Raw genomic sequence first — 12,260 nt, 5'->3', positions numbered from 1 at the left:
ATATGGCAGAGAGTGGCCACCAATTTGACTGGAAACAGATCCAAGTCCTAGCCAATGACACCACCAAAAGGGGCAGGCTTCTAAAAGAAGCATGGTATACGGGAGAGGAATCTGTCAACAGACACATTGACATGTGTCCGGTCCAACAAACCCTGAGAACATGGTATAACAACCGTGCCTCACATAAGAGAGCACAACAACTCCAATCCACCAAAGACCATCAGGCAACGGTCGCACCGCAACACCCGGCGGAGGAGGAGCTGCCACACCCCCACCATCTAGATCACCACCCCAATACGACACATCATCTCCCTGTAAAAGCCCTCCTGGATAAAAGGGACGGTCATCACATGACAACTAGATCCCGCACAAAAAAGCAACAGATTAGTATGAACAACGCCATGCCAGCCCTCCTCTCTTCTTCCCCCCCACGAACCGCTGCTACCGAAGAACTCAAAAGACCTCGCTCTCCGGCCAGACCTAACCAAGGAGAGGAGCGTGACCCCATGGACGTAAAGAACTTGGTACAGGTCCGTGGATGCAGTGGCCGTATTGAATCTGGCCCGGACCAGCATACTAACGTTAAAACAGCTGGTTGTCAAACCTTGGGGAGGGCCAATGAGAAGAGTAAGGCACGAAGCGCAGAGGAATTGACTGCGGCGTGGCGTGTCTCCATTCGTGCAGGGAAAGACATGGACGCACGGCAAAGGGGTAGAAATACCGGGTCTCGCTCCAAACTCTGCTCCAGAACTGATGAAGATCAGGCAATTAATGGCCCTATAATTAACAAAGAGTGCCCAGAGCGGGGCCGGAGCAGAAGGATTACAGCATGTAAAACCCATTACACAAAGGAGGAGATACGGAGCGAAAGAAAGGAGGTGGAAACATTCAATACAATATAGATAAAACAAATGCTGAGGACTTGGGCAGAGCATTGGAGCTCGACCAGACCTCACCAGGAACTTGCCTACAAACCAACATAACACCTCGAAGTGCCGGCCCACGGACAAACAAAAACAAATTCAAAGACCAAACGGACAAGAACTGTAAGAGCACTCTTTCCCCTGAGTCAGAAAGGACTGGATCCTGCAACAACTTAGGCAGACACTCCAGAGGAATATTGCACACGAGGCTAGATGTTTTGCCCACGACTTCATCAAATCACCTGGGTCCAATGACAAGATCACGGTACCGGATGCAGACTGCAGACTCCAATGCTATATAAGACTCCTCCCATATTGCTGTATCATGGCCCTGATGATGCCGGACGTTTCCGGCGAAAGCTTGGCCCAATAAATTTTAACACTTTTGTACTTTTTACTCTTGGTGTTCGACCTTTTTAAATTATGAATACTCCCAAGAGTCGAATTTTTAATACTATAAACTGTACATATATGTATATTTATTTATTTTTAAGGAGGTGTCCGGTGAACCCCCAACTGCACAAGACGGGATGGTTGAGTGAGGACGGGATGTAGGAAAGAGGGAGGAAGGAGGAGTGGTGGTAGGTTGGGAGGAGGAAGGTGTGGTAAGTGGAATAGGGTGGTGCGGTTGGGGGGACACCGGACACGTCCGTGAATGTAGTGATTAGTGTTATTTTCTTCGTTTGATATTGTGATAAAAGATCTATGTTTTTGTTTTTAATTGAAAAATTAATAAAAATTTGTTAAAAAAAAAAAAAACCACCCACACAGATCAATATTTACATTTTGATTCTCACCACCTACTGGAGCCCAAAATGGGAGTTATCAGAACCCTACACCACCGAGCTGAAGACCTGCCTACCAGCAAAGATGGGAAAGAAAAAGAACTAAAACACATCAAGGAAGCCATCGGAACTTGTGGCTATCCCAAGTGGGCCTTCATCAAATCCCAAAAAAGACCCAATAGCAGCTCCTCCACAACAGACAAAGAAGAGAACAATAAACGAAGCAATGTTGTCATTCCATATGTTGCAGGAATATCTGAAAAGCTCAGGAGAATCTTCAGCCAATACAACATACGTCCACACTTTAAACCCAAGAATACACTAAGGCAGAAGCTTGTCCACCCCAAGGATAACACACCCAGACACAAACTGAGCAACGTGGTATATGCAGTACAATGAAGCGAGACATGTGCAGATCTGTACATTGGGGAAACAAAACAACCACTTCATAAATGCATTGCACAACATAGGAGAACAAACCCATCAGGACAAGATTCAGCAGTCCATCTGCATTTAAAAGACAAAGGCCACTCTTTTGAAGACAGCAAAGTCCACATTTTGGACAGTGAGGACTGCTGGTTTGAAAGAGGGGTCAAAGAGGCCATCTAACTGAACAGCCCTCTCTCAACAGAGGGGAGGGATACGACATCATCTATCTCCAGTCTACAACACAGTCCTTTGAGCAGTTCCAAGAAGGCTCCATACCCATTTGCATTACTCAGGTGACCCTGATGACACAGATAATCCTCCAGGTGGCATCAATTACTCGCTAAAACAGGCATGTCAAACTCGCGACGTCATGTAACATCGCATGACGTATTGTGACTTTTTCCCCATTGCCAGCAATGGGGTAGGCGTGGTTTTGTTGTGACGCATCCAGCCCGCGGGCTGGCAGTTTGACATGCCTGCGCTAAAAGAATGCAAATGACCAGCTGTCTGCAAGGAATATAAATCCTTCCATTCCCCACCATCCAGTCAGAGCTGAAGAAGCTTCTTGGATGAGAAGCGAAACATCTTCAAAGAAAAACAAGAAAGTCCAGATGCCTTTTGAAAAAGCACCTTTGGGAAAACAACATGTTTGTTTCCTTGTTGTGTGTTCTTGCCTTGAACTTCGGATTGTGTCTCTTCTGCCGTGGCCTTGCCTTTGCCTGTGGACACCACAGAACCTTTAATAATTTTATTTCTTATATGCAGTCATGGGGGGGGGGGGAAGCAGGGCCAGCTATAAATTGGGAAATGTGCATAGGAAAAGGAGCATACATTGGACAAGTACACTAGCACATCCCTATTTATCACAGCTATAGCTGCCAAGAAATAGAACTGAACATGTAGACCACAGGTGTCAAACTCGTGACATGTTGCGACGTATCATGACTTTTTCCCATTGCCGGCAATGGGGTGGGCGTGGTTTTGGCGTGACACATCCGGTCTGCGGGCCAGCAGTTTGACACCCTTGATGTAGACCATTCTTTGAAGTAACAGATCTCATCTAATGTTGAAGGGACTTTATTGTGCTTATGATTTTATTATGCTTAAGCTTGATATTAGTAGAGTTATTTTGTAACCACTTTATATTGATATTAGTAGCGATACTTTGTAATCAATATATATATAGGTGAGATTCATGATCCAGGAAATAGGGAGGGGGAAGGTGAGCTAGCCTGGATTGATGTGTATGAGTCATCCCCTTGGAATTTGTTTTTCTGTGCTTCTTTACTCCTGGTACAGAGAATTGAATCTCTTTGTTCTGAAAAAAAGTATAAAAGGTTGCAGAAAGCTCTCCTGTGTGTGCCTTTATCTCTCTAAGCAGCCACGAAGAGGGAGGAGGACACCCAACTCTGTTTTGATCCAAATAAAAGTCGTTTTCTTGCTGAAACCTCGGCTCAGGAGTTTCTTTGGCTCTTCAAAATTCCTGAGTAGCGCAGGGAAATTTGTGAGGTTAAGAGGAGAACCTTACAACCTGGCGCCCAACGTGGAGCTTGCTCAAAAGGGCAGAAACCACAACAGCCCCCACGTCCAGAGACCCTTGTTAAGGTCCTGGCGAGCCTTCGATTCTTGACAGGACAAAACTGATGGTGACTGAAGCATGAGTCTTAGAGTGCTCCTAGGTGTTTGACCTGGAAGACTTCTGCGCTTCGGCAGTGGCGGTAGGATCCGTGTCCAAGGAACCTGAACGCCTGAATTCAACAAGGTTTCATTCTTCTCCACTGATGGGAGAAATTACAACAGGTGCCTTGGTGAGTAGAGAAGTTTTTGTAATCCTGGAATAAGACATGGGGTTGATCTCCCTGACCAGCCTTTACATGAAGGGGCCAAGAAAGTGTCTTGTAATACAGGAATGGGGAATCGTCAGAGTAATTTAGAGAAGGAAATTAAGCTAAGATGTACTCCTTTGTCATGTGTTTTGAAAAATTGGGATGTTTTGAAACCTCAAGTGGCTATTAAGTTTAACCCTGTCAGACAACGTCTGGTGGTGCTTTGTGTTGATGTGTGGCAGTAAAAATAATCTTCAAGAAGGCAACGTTGAAAAACTTTGTAAACCTCCATTTGGCTTGTTTATCTGATAACAACTAAAGCCACGGAAGAAAAGAAAAGAAAAGAAAAATTCAAAGAACTGAAAGCAAGTTTTTTTCTCTTTTTCCTTTAATCTGGCTCTTTGGAGTATTTAATTCCCTTTTGTTAGACAATGGCCCCATTTACTGTCCTTGGAAATTATCCCTATTGTCAGATGTGAGGAGAGGAGGCTGCTAGTTTTCCCCTCCCCCTTCACACCTGCAAAAGGCCCCAGGTTCAATATTCCTTTTAGTTCTTCCCCATGGTTGTTTGAAGTTGCTGGAAAAAAATTGGAAGCAACCATAAATGTTCCCCTCCCTTTTAATTGAAAGGGAGGCCTGTTTGGGCCTCAAACCCCAAATTGATGTCTGTGGTTTTTTTTTACATATTTGGCCATCCAGAACATTAAGCTTGGACTTGGAATGGTGAGAAAAATAGGAGATGGTTAAAGGGCCCTATAAAAATCACATGTTTGGTTGGAATCACCTCATGATTTTTCTCACTTCTTGGAGGACAAGCCACATGTCTAAAAAAAAGTTGTCTTAATAATATCTGTGTATATATGTCTGTCTGTGTTGTTCTGTGTTATTTCCAAGACTTGGAAAAGGGTCAAAACCCTCTCTGATAACAACAAACAAAAAGGCCTTATTTAAAAATAAATTGTTTGCCTGGAGAAAGTATGAAATGAAATATCTGTATGTGAAATTGTTTATGCAAGCAGTTAAAATGGAAGTGAATGAGTTAATTTGCTGATATGTAAATGTCTGTGTGTCAGCCCTCAAACCCCCAGTCCCAGGCTGTGGAAGAAACAGTAAATTGCAGATTTCGTTGTTTTTGTTGTTGTTATGAGAGAATTCATGGAAAATGCATGTGAAGGAGAGAAAACTATTTTCTTAGTGGTGAGATTTTTGTAAAAAAAAAAATTCTTTCTCCTGTCTCCTTTTTCACTGGCTGTGCTACCTTAAGAGCGAGAGAGACAGAAAAGGGGAGGGGGAGCTGCTATTTTTAACTATGGGGTGGATGTGAAATTTAATGCCCACTTTTGCAGTTTCAGCTTGCAATTTTTTTCCTGGAAAGAGGAGGCAGTAGTTGTCGAACAAAGGAAGTTTTAGTTGAACAAGAAATAAGGTTATTTTTTTAAAAAACAAATGAAACATGAGAACTTGAATACACCTATATATCCATCAACCAAAAGAAATGACTCTGAATTGTTTTGCTTAGATTTGTAAATGTTTTAACCTACTTAATGGAAATTTTTTTCCATCTGAATGGAATCTGATTAAATTGGAATTTGACTAACTATATATTAAAAGCAAAGAATTGATGCTAGGGTTTGATACAAAACTTTAGCTTTTGCAATAGCCTAGTGCCTTATTTCAGTAACTCAGAATATCTCATTAAGCTTGTTTATTTATTTATTTATTTATTTTGTGAAGTTGCTTTTTTTGTTTTATTCTTTTAAAAGTTTGGGGATTATAAATAGCTATGTTGTTCTGACTAAAGATTTGTATGCAAAACTGTTAGGAAAAGAGCTTATGTTAACAAATGCAAGCAGAGTTTTGTGAGCGCTCCTTTGTTGGCTCTTCACTAGGTAATTTGTTTGTAAATATGGACAAATGAATGGCTTGGGGGGGGTTGACCCAGAAGTGGGGGAAAAGAGGCAGCCAGTGGCATTTTTGTCTAAAATTGACATTTGGGAAGTCTTGGTGGTTAGCATTTTTTATCAAGTGTGGGTAATTTTAAATCAGAAAGCTGACAGGAGGTAAACACTTGTTCATAGATGACTTTATGCCTTATGGCAGGCTCTGAGGTTGTTAATAAGGGACAAGGAGAATATATATACTGACTCCAAGAATGCTTTATGGAGTCTTGGATACTTTTGGAGAAGAGAAAAGAAGAGGATTGATTAATAGTAAAGGGAAAGAGTTGGCTCATGTAAAGTTGATAGAAGATGTACTTGTGGAAGAAGAAAAGAAAGAAGTTAGTAAGTGGTGGAAGGGAAGGGAAGGAATGGATAATAGAAGGAAGAAGCAGGAAAGTTGCTTTTAAGTTGGTTTGCACAGACTTGTAATGTGGTCAGCTCAAATATGTGATGGAAAGAGAGAAAAATGGAAAGTAGAGGAAAGTGGGAAGTGGATGTTGCAAGATGGGAGATGGATGTTGGAAAGAAAGAAAGAAAGAAAGAAAGAAAGAAAGAAAGAAAGAAAGAAAGAAAGAAAGAAAAGCAATAGCTAGGACACAGAAGCAGCCACTAAAGGGGGCGTAAGGGATGGTTGATACTTTTTTAATAAAAAAAACAAGAAAGTTGTATTTATGTAAATGAGTAAATAAAAAGCTCTACAACATTTAGTAGTGAGGCCATTTCAGTATAGGCCTCAACTGGAAAGCTGTCTTTGTCCCTTTAAAATGATGTATGGGAGGCTTTTGTTACATGAAGGTTTAAGAATGTCAATGAAGAAGAGAAGAAAGTTACTTAGTATTTGCATAATCTGGTGCAGGTTTTGTCTTCTATCTCAGTACAGGCCCAGGCTGCCCTACCACCTGTCTCTAGCCATTGTTGTTCCTGGAGAGTGGGTTCAGGTGAAAAGAACTGTCACCTAGAAATACCAGTCTTGAGTGGTCCCAACCATGCCAAATCCTCCTGATCTCAACTGCAGCGAGAGTGAAGGAATCAAAGTGTGAGTCCATGGAAAGTCTTATCATTCCCTCTCCAGTGACAAGCTCTGCAGCTGGACGGCATGAAAATGAAATTTCAACCTGCCTCACCTGTTGAATTGTTTCCATCTAAGTAGGAGAAAAACCTCAATGGATTGGAGTACCGTGGAAATCGTGTTCCTAGAACCTGGACTATGTATTGCAATATTTTTATTCTGCTACTGTTGTTTCCCTCGTACCTTCTTTGGTAGAAGGAAGGACCATGGGCCCAATACTTTAAGGAACAAAAGAGAGTTGTGTTTATAACAAGACTACGTATTCCACTTGCGAAGGGAGAATAGGATCACTTGTTATGCTCCTGTCAATACAGTAAAGCTTTACCAACAACTTTAAATCTGGACATATGGAGGGACATACAGACATTACCTTTTGGGGAAGAATAACACGAGACTTATTGACAAGTGCCAGAATCTTCTTTGATGCATGTAAAGACAATTGTTCTGACCAGCTAATTGCTTTGCCTCCGTTCGGGGCCCTGGGTCATCACAATTATTGATAGAGCTGAACCCGTGTCCAACTCCATGTCGGACAGAACCCCTTGCAACTTGACTTCGAGGTGTAGATTCTTCTTGAGTGGGCGATGGGCACCTGTCCTAAATACACTCCTCCTACTCGTGCAAAAACCCACCCTGTTCTGACTGGGAACCCCGGTACCTTTCCAAGGCAACTCTTCCGATGAATGTTCTTTTCTGCGACCCAAACAAACAGCGGCGATGTGGCCTTGCTTGTCACACGCCCAGCAAGTTGCAGTGTGGAACCGGCAGTTGGCCCGTTTGTGGTGGCCTCCACACCTGAAACACCGAGAGAAGGGAACTGCCTTGTCAGGTTGCCGTTGAGGCCTTCTTTCTGGAGGTTGCTGTAACCGATCGACTTCGTGGTCTGATTCGGAGTCTTCAACCCTCTCGCCGTCCTCTTGGTGGATGGTGTCTGAGCAAGGAGGGTTCTTGGAGAGCCGCAAGGCCTTAACAGCTCCGCCGGCTGCTACTTCGGCCGTTATCTCCCTCAACGCGTCTTGAAAAGAGACAGTCTCTTTAGCAAAGATCTGTTGAAGTTCTCGGCTCCTCAGACCACACACTAAACGATCCCGTAGCCGTTCTTCAAGGTCCTTGAATTCGCATGGCCGTGCAGCTTGGCGAAGAGCAGCTATAAAGTCGGCGGCGGATTCGCCAGGACGCTGGTCTCGCTGTTCAAAAGCGTGTCGCCAAGCGATGAACGAAAGCTTCGGCTCAAAATGTTCCTTGAGCATTTTTTTTAGTTCTGCGTATGCAATGGACTCAAGCGGCGCCGGTGCAACCAAGTTCTCTGCGATGTCGAATGTTGCTTGACAGCAAACAGACAGCAGCGTTGCGGCCTTCAATCCGTCTTCCCGAACTTGGTTGACTCGCAGGTAGTTCTCAACCCTCGTGACGTAGGAGCTTCACCTCTCTGGATGAGCTACGTCGAATTCTGAGAGTCGACCTATCTTTGTCATGGTGAGTCTTTGGTGGCCTTTTCAATGCCTCATGCTACGCAGGCTTTCGAAGGAGTTCCAGGGCGGTTCCTTGAAGCACTCTCCTCCAGCGTTTTCGTACTGGCAGGATAGTGAGTGTGGGTTGGACTGCCGTTCCCCGTAGTGACTCAACTTGTCGAATTGCAGCAGCACGATCCCATCCTTGTCGCCAATGTTCTGTTTTCTGCTTGGGTTAGCATTGAAGTGGCAGCAGTATAACACAAGTACTTCTTTATTGCAGGTCAAAACAGAAACTAACAAACATGGCGCCACCCCTATTTATACATTCAGCTTTGGGTGGCATCAGCCAATGAATGCACCGTATTCTCCTGCTCAAATGCATACTAATCAACCTTGCAGACAGCAAGTCTGGCTAGCAGGCCACGTGGTCTGCTAACGGTCCTTGCACGGACCTCTGCAACTGTTCCATAAATTTAACACAATACATTACAGGGTGTATCCCTTTACTTTGTGGCCTCTTACTACAAAGAGGCTAGTGTACAACATCAAGGGATTATATTCATCTGGCTTGCCTGGGTAAAGAAATTCCCTAAAGTTGTTTGTACAAAATCTGTTCTGACTCGTTCATAGCCTTTTTGTAGCCTCTCATCTCAGCAAGCTGGGATTCCCCTTTACTGGCATCACTTATCATTCAAATCTCACCTCACTGATATTTGGCTACATGTGTTCCCCATATGCTGAATTAACAGGTTCTTCCTCGACACTAATTTGACAAGGATCACTTTTAATTTATCACCACCTTGCTGGTTCATGTGTATAATTAATCTTTCATCTCCACTATATTTTTTTCTTTCCTTCCCCCATTTGCATTGTTTGCCTTTCTATCTGTCTCTCTCAAATACCTAAGAGTTGACTAATATTGTTAGTCAACTCCTCTTCAAGGTAATGACAAAGCAGATGCATTAGAAAAAATGACAAATGTCAACAGTATGAGTCATAGCAGCCATTATTGAGTGCTGTGATTCACCCCATCTTAAAACTTTATTGCCTTTCCAACTAGAAAGCCCATCTTCAATTCTTTCTAAGGCATAGTTGAATTTCAGAAACCTGGTGTAATGTAGTTCTGTTAATTCATCTTTGGAACGATACCAAAGATGATGTGACTGCCAGAAATAATTTTTAGTCCTTTTGACCAGTGCTTCCCTTTAGCCATTTTCACATCCTGATACACAAACATTTTTGTTTTTCTGTTTTATTTACTCCATCACAATCATAGCATAGAATTGACACATAAAATAACAAAGTTAAAAAAAGCACTGCCTCCTCCAAACATTGGAAAATCTCAACCATACCCTGTTTGTGATATGGCCCTGTCCACTTTTCATCATCTTCTCACCTACTGCTATTCTCTCACATGCATATAGTTTTTAAGTGTAGAAGGTTGCCCACCATCTTATTATGTTGCTGTTTAGTACATTTGCTCTAGACCAGGGGTCCCCAACCCCTGGTCCATGGACCAGTACCGGTCCACAGCATGCCAGCAACCGGTCCACACAAACAAGCAAAAACCCCATCCGCGAGATGCAGGCAGCACACAAAACCACACCCCCTCCAGTCCACGGAAAAAGTCTCTCCACGGAACCGGTCCCTGGCGCCCAAAAGGTTGGAGATCTCTGCTCTAGACTCAATCTTAGGTGACCAAGAATGTTTAGAAATAAGATTACTCAGAAAGTGTTAATATTTTCTTATATGCCTGACATTTTCAACATACTTTTTTGGGTTGTGCAGAATTTGTATTTGTAACTGTAATGTATAAAACGCGTGTACTTCTCTCTATCATATTCCTGTTTCCTTTATGGTCCTTCAGTATTTTGAGAATGGAGAAGTAGGACAGTGTACAGTACATACAGTAACTCATACCATTATATGGAGATATTTGTTTGAATGTTGTTTTGATGTCACATTAATATGAAAACTACACACAAGTAATGTTTACTGGGATGATAAGTGGATATCACAGCAACTCCTTGGTATGTGTAGAACTTAAGTCTTAATTATGTGCAAAAAAATTTGAATTTTGACATATTTTGAAGGTAGCCTTGTTAATGCCATTCACCCCATTACCTTTACACTGCAGCCTGGGGTGATCTTGGTAGCCGGAAAGACTAACTTGCAAAACTTCTGCATTATAGCCCATTGTTTTGCTATTAAGTATTAAAAGTAGTTTTAAAAGGCAAAATAGAGAACATTGGCAGATTCTGAGCCTAGTAATTAACCAGTTGAGCCATAGAAATTTTAAAGAGTTCACCAAAATTGTGAAGGAAGGGAGAAGATAAGTTTGCTTCATTTCATAAGACCTAGTAAGTTTTGGAGGTGATCTCTAGAATTGATGTGTGTTTGAGTATATAAGGTGAGATTTAAAAACTTGGTTGCACACTCTATTGCCTTTTCCCTGTAATATAGCAATAAAAAAGTTTGAGGCTGGCAGCCAGTTCCAACCTTGAACTGTTTACCCTAATTAGCATAGAGGAGGTAGATTTCAAAAGAATAGAAAAGAAAAAGATGTCTCCTTTCAGCCTAAAACACCTTTACAAGTTTCCTTCAGGAAGCCTCCATGAAGCCATTTTGAAGCATGTTTCTGTATAGCTGTGTAAATAATTAACTTATCAGTTTAGAAGAGAAATGAAGCTACTAATTAATTTCCATATATGCTGGGGGTTCTCAAGAAATACAAAATTCTATGAGAAGAAAATTGTGTGACCAGAACAAAAAAGGGAATTAATCTGCTTGAGAATAACACTAACACTAACAATAATAAAAATAATGTTGGAAGGGTTTGAAGTATTCTGGAGGAGTTATATATGACGCCTAATAAAAAAGCTCAGCATTTTTATTAAACAAATCCTAGTTTGATATTATATATATGTCTCTCTCTCTATATATATATGTCTCTAATTACGTTAAAAATTCGAATCCTGGGTAAAGCCATGCAATAAAAAACAAATAAATACGAGCACTAGGATAATATCAAACTAGAAATTGTTTAATAAAAATGCTGAGCTTTCGTCGGCCAGCACTGCCGACATCATCAGAGCATGGAAGCAAGTCAATGGGAGTCTCCTTTTTATGATACCGGCCGGCTTTGCGCACGGCTCCTGGACCTAGTCATCGGTCCATCCAATGTCCCTAATTGTTTTACTCTTAAAAGGCACGCATTTGCTGTTCCCTTGGTGGTTTCCAAGGCTGCTGTTCCCTTATCCACTTTCCTTCCTCCAATCCCTTCCCTCGTGCATACACCGCTGTCTGCTATCACACCACTAATTTCTAAAGCTGCTGTTCTCTCTTCCCCCTTCTTTTCGCCGATCACTTTCTTCGTGTGTATCCAGTTGTCTGCTTCCACCCCATTGATTTCCAGGCTTGCTGCTCCCTCCTCCCCCTTTTTCCCTCCGATTGTTTTCCTCATATGCATACGGCTATCTGCTGTAACCCCACTGGTTTTTAAAGTTGCTGCTCTCTCCTCCCCCTTTCTCCCAATAGTTGCTTTACTCGTGTGCCTCCAACTATCACATTGTGCTAAACATTTTTGCTCATTCCCTCTCCTCGTCTCCATCCCAGGGGAAATCTGTTCTTTCCCTATAGGGCTGCTAGCAGGCTGTGTATCCAACCCGGTCCTCTTGCTCTTTCCCCCTGTTGTTCCTGCGCGCGTGTGGGCGTTTCCAACGTGGTCTACCGAACGGGTCTGAATGTTCGTCCAGGAAGCCTCCGGCAGATGCGTCCTTGCACTCGCTCCTCTGTTGGGGAGCATTGCCCCTCTCTGGGGGTACCCCAGGGTAT

General features: G+C 42.7%; 1 pseudogene; it reads left to right on the top strand.

Annotated features, from left to right (window-relative positions):
- LOC107295116 overlaps nt 1-2,423 on the top strand; it is a 10,880-nt pseudogene extending 8,457 nt beyond the window's left edge.
- Nucleotides 2,424-12,260: the final 9,837 nt, after the last annotated feature.

The sequence above is a fragment of the Protobothrops mucrosquamatus genome, unplaced genomic scaffold (genome assembly GCF_001527695.2).
Source record: "Protobothrops mucrosquamatus isolate PMUCROS unplaced genomic scaffold, P.Mucros_1.0 scaffold2224, whole genome shotgun sequence".
In the NCBI taxonomy this organism is placed as follows: domain Eukaryota; kingdom Metazoa; phylum Chordata; class Lepidosauria; order Squamata; family Viperidae; genus Protobothrops; species Protobothrops mucrosquamatus.
The sequence above is the reverse complement of the archived record's forward strand: the minus strand, read 5'-3'. Positions and strand labels throughout refer to the sequence as shown.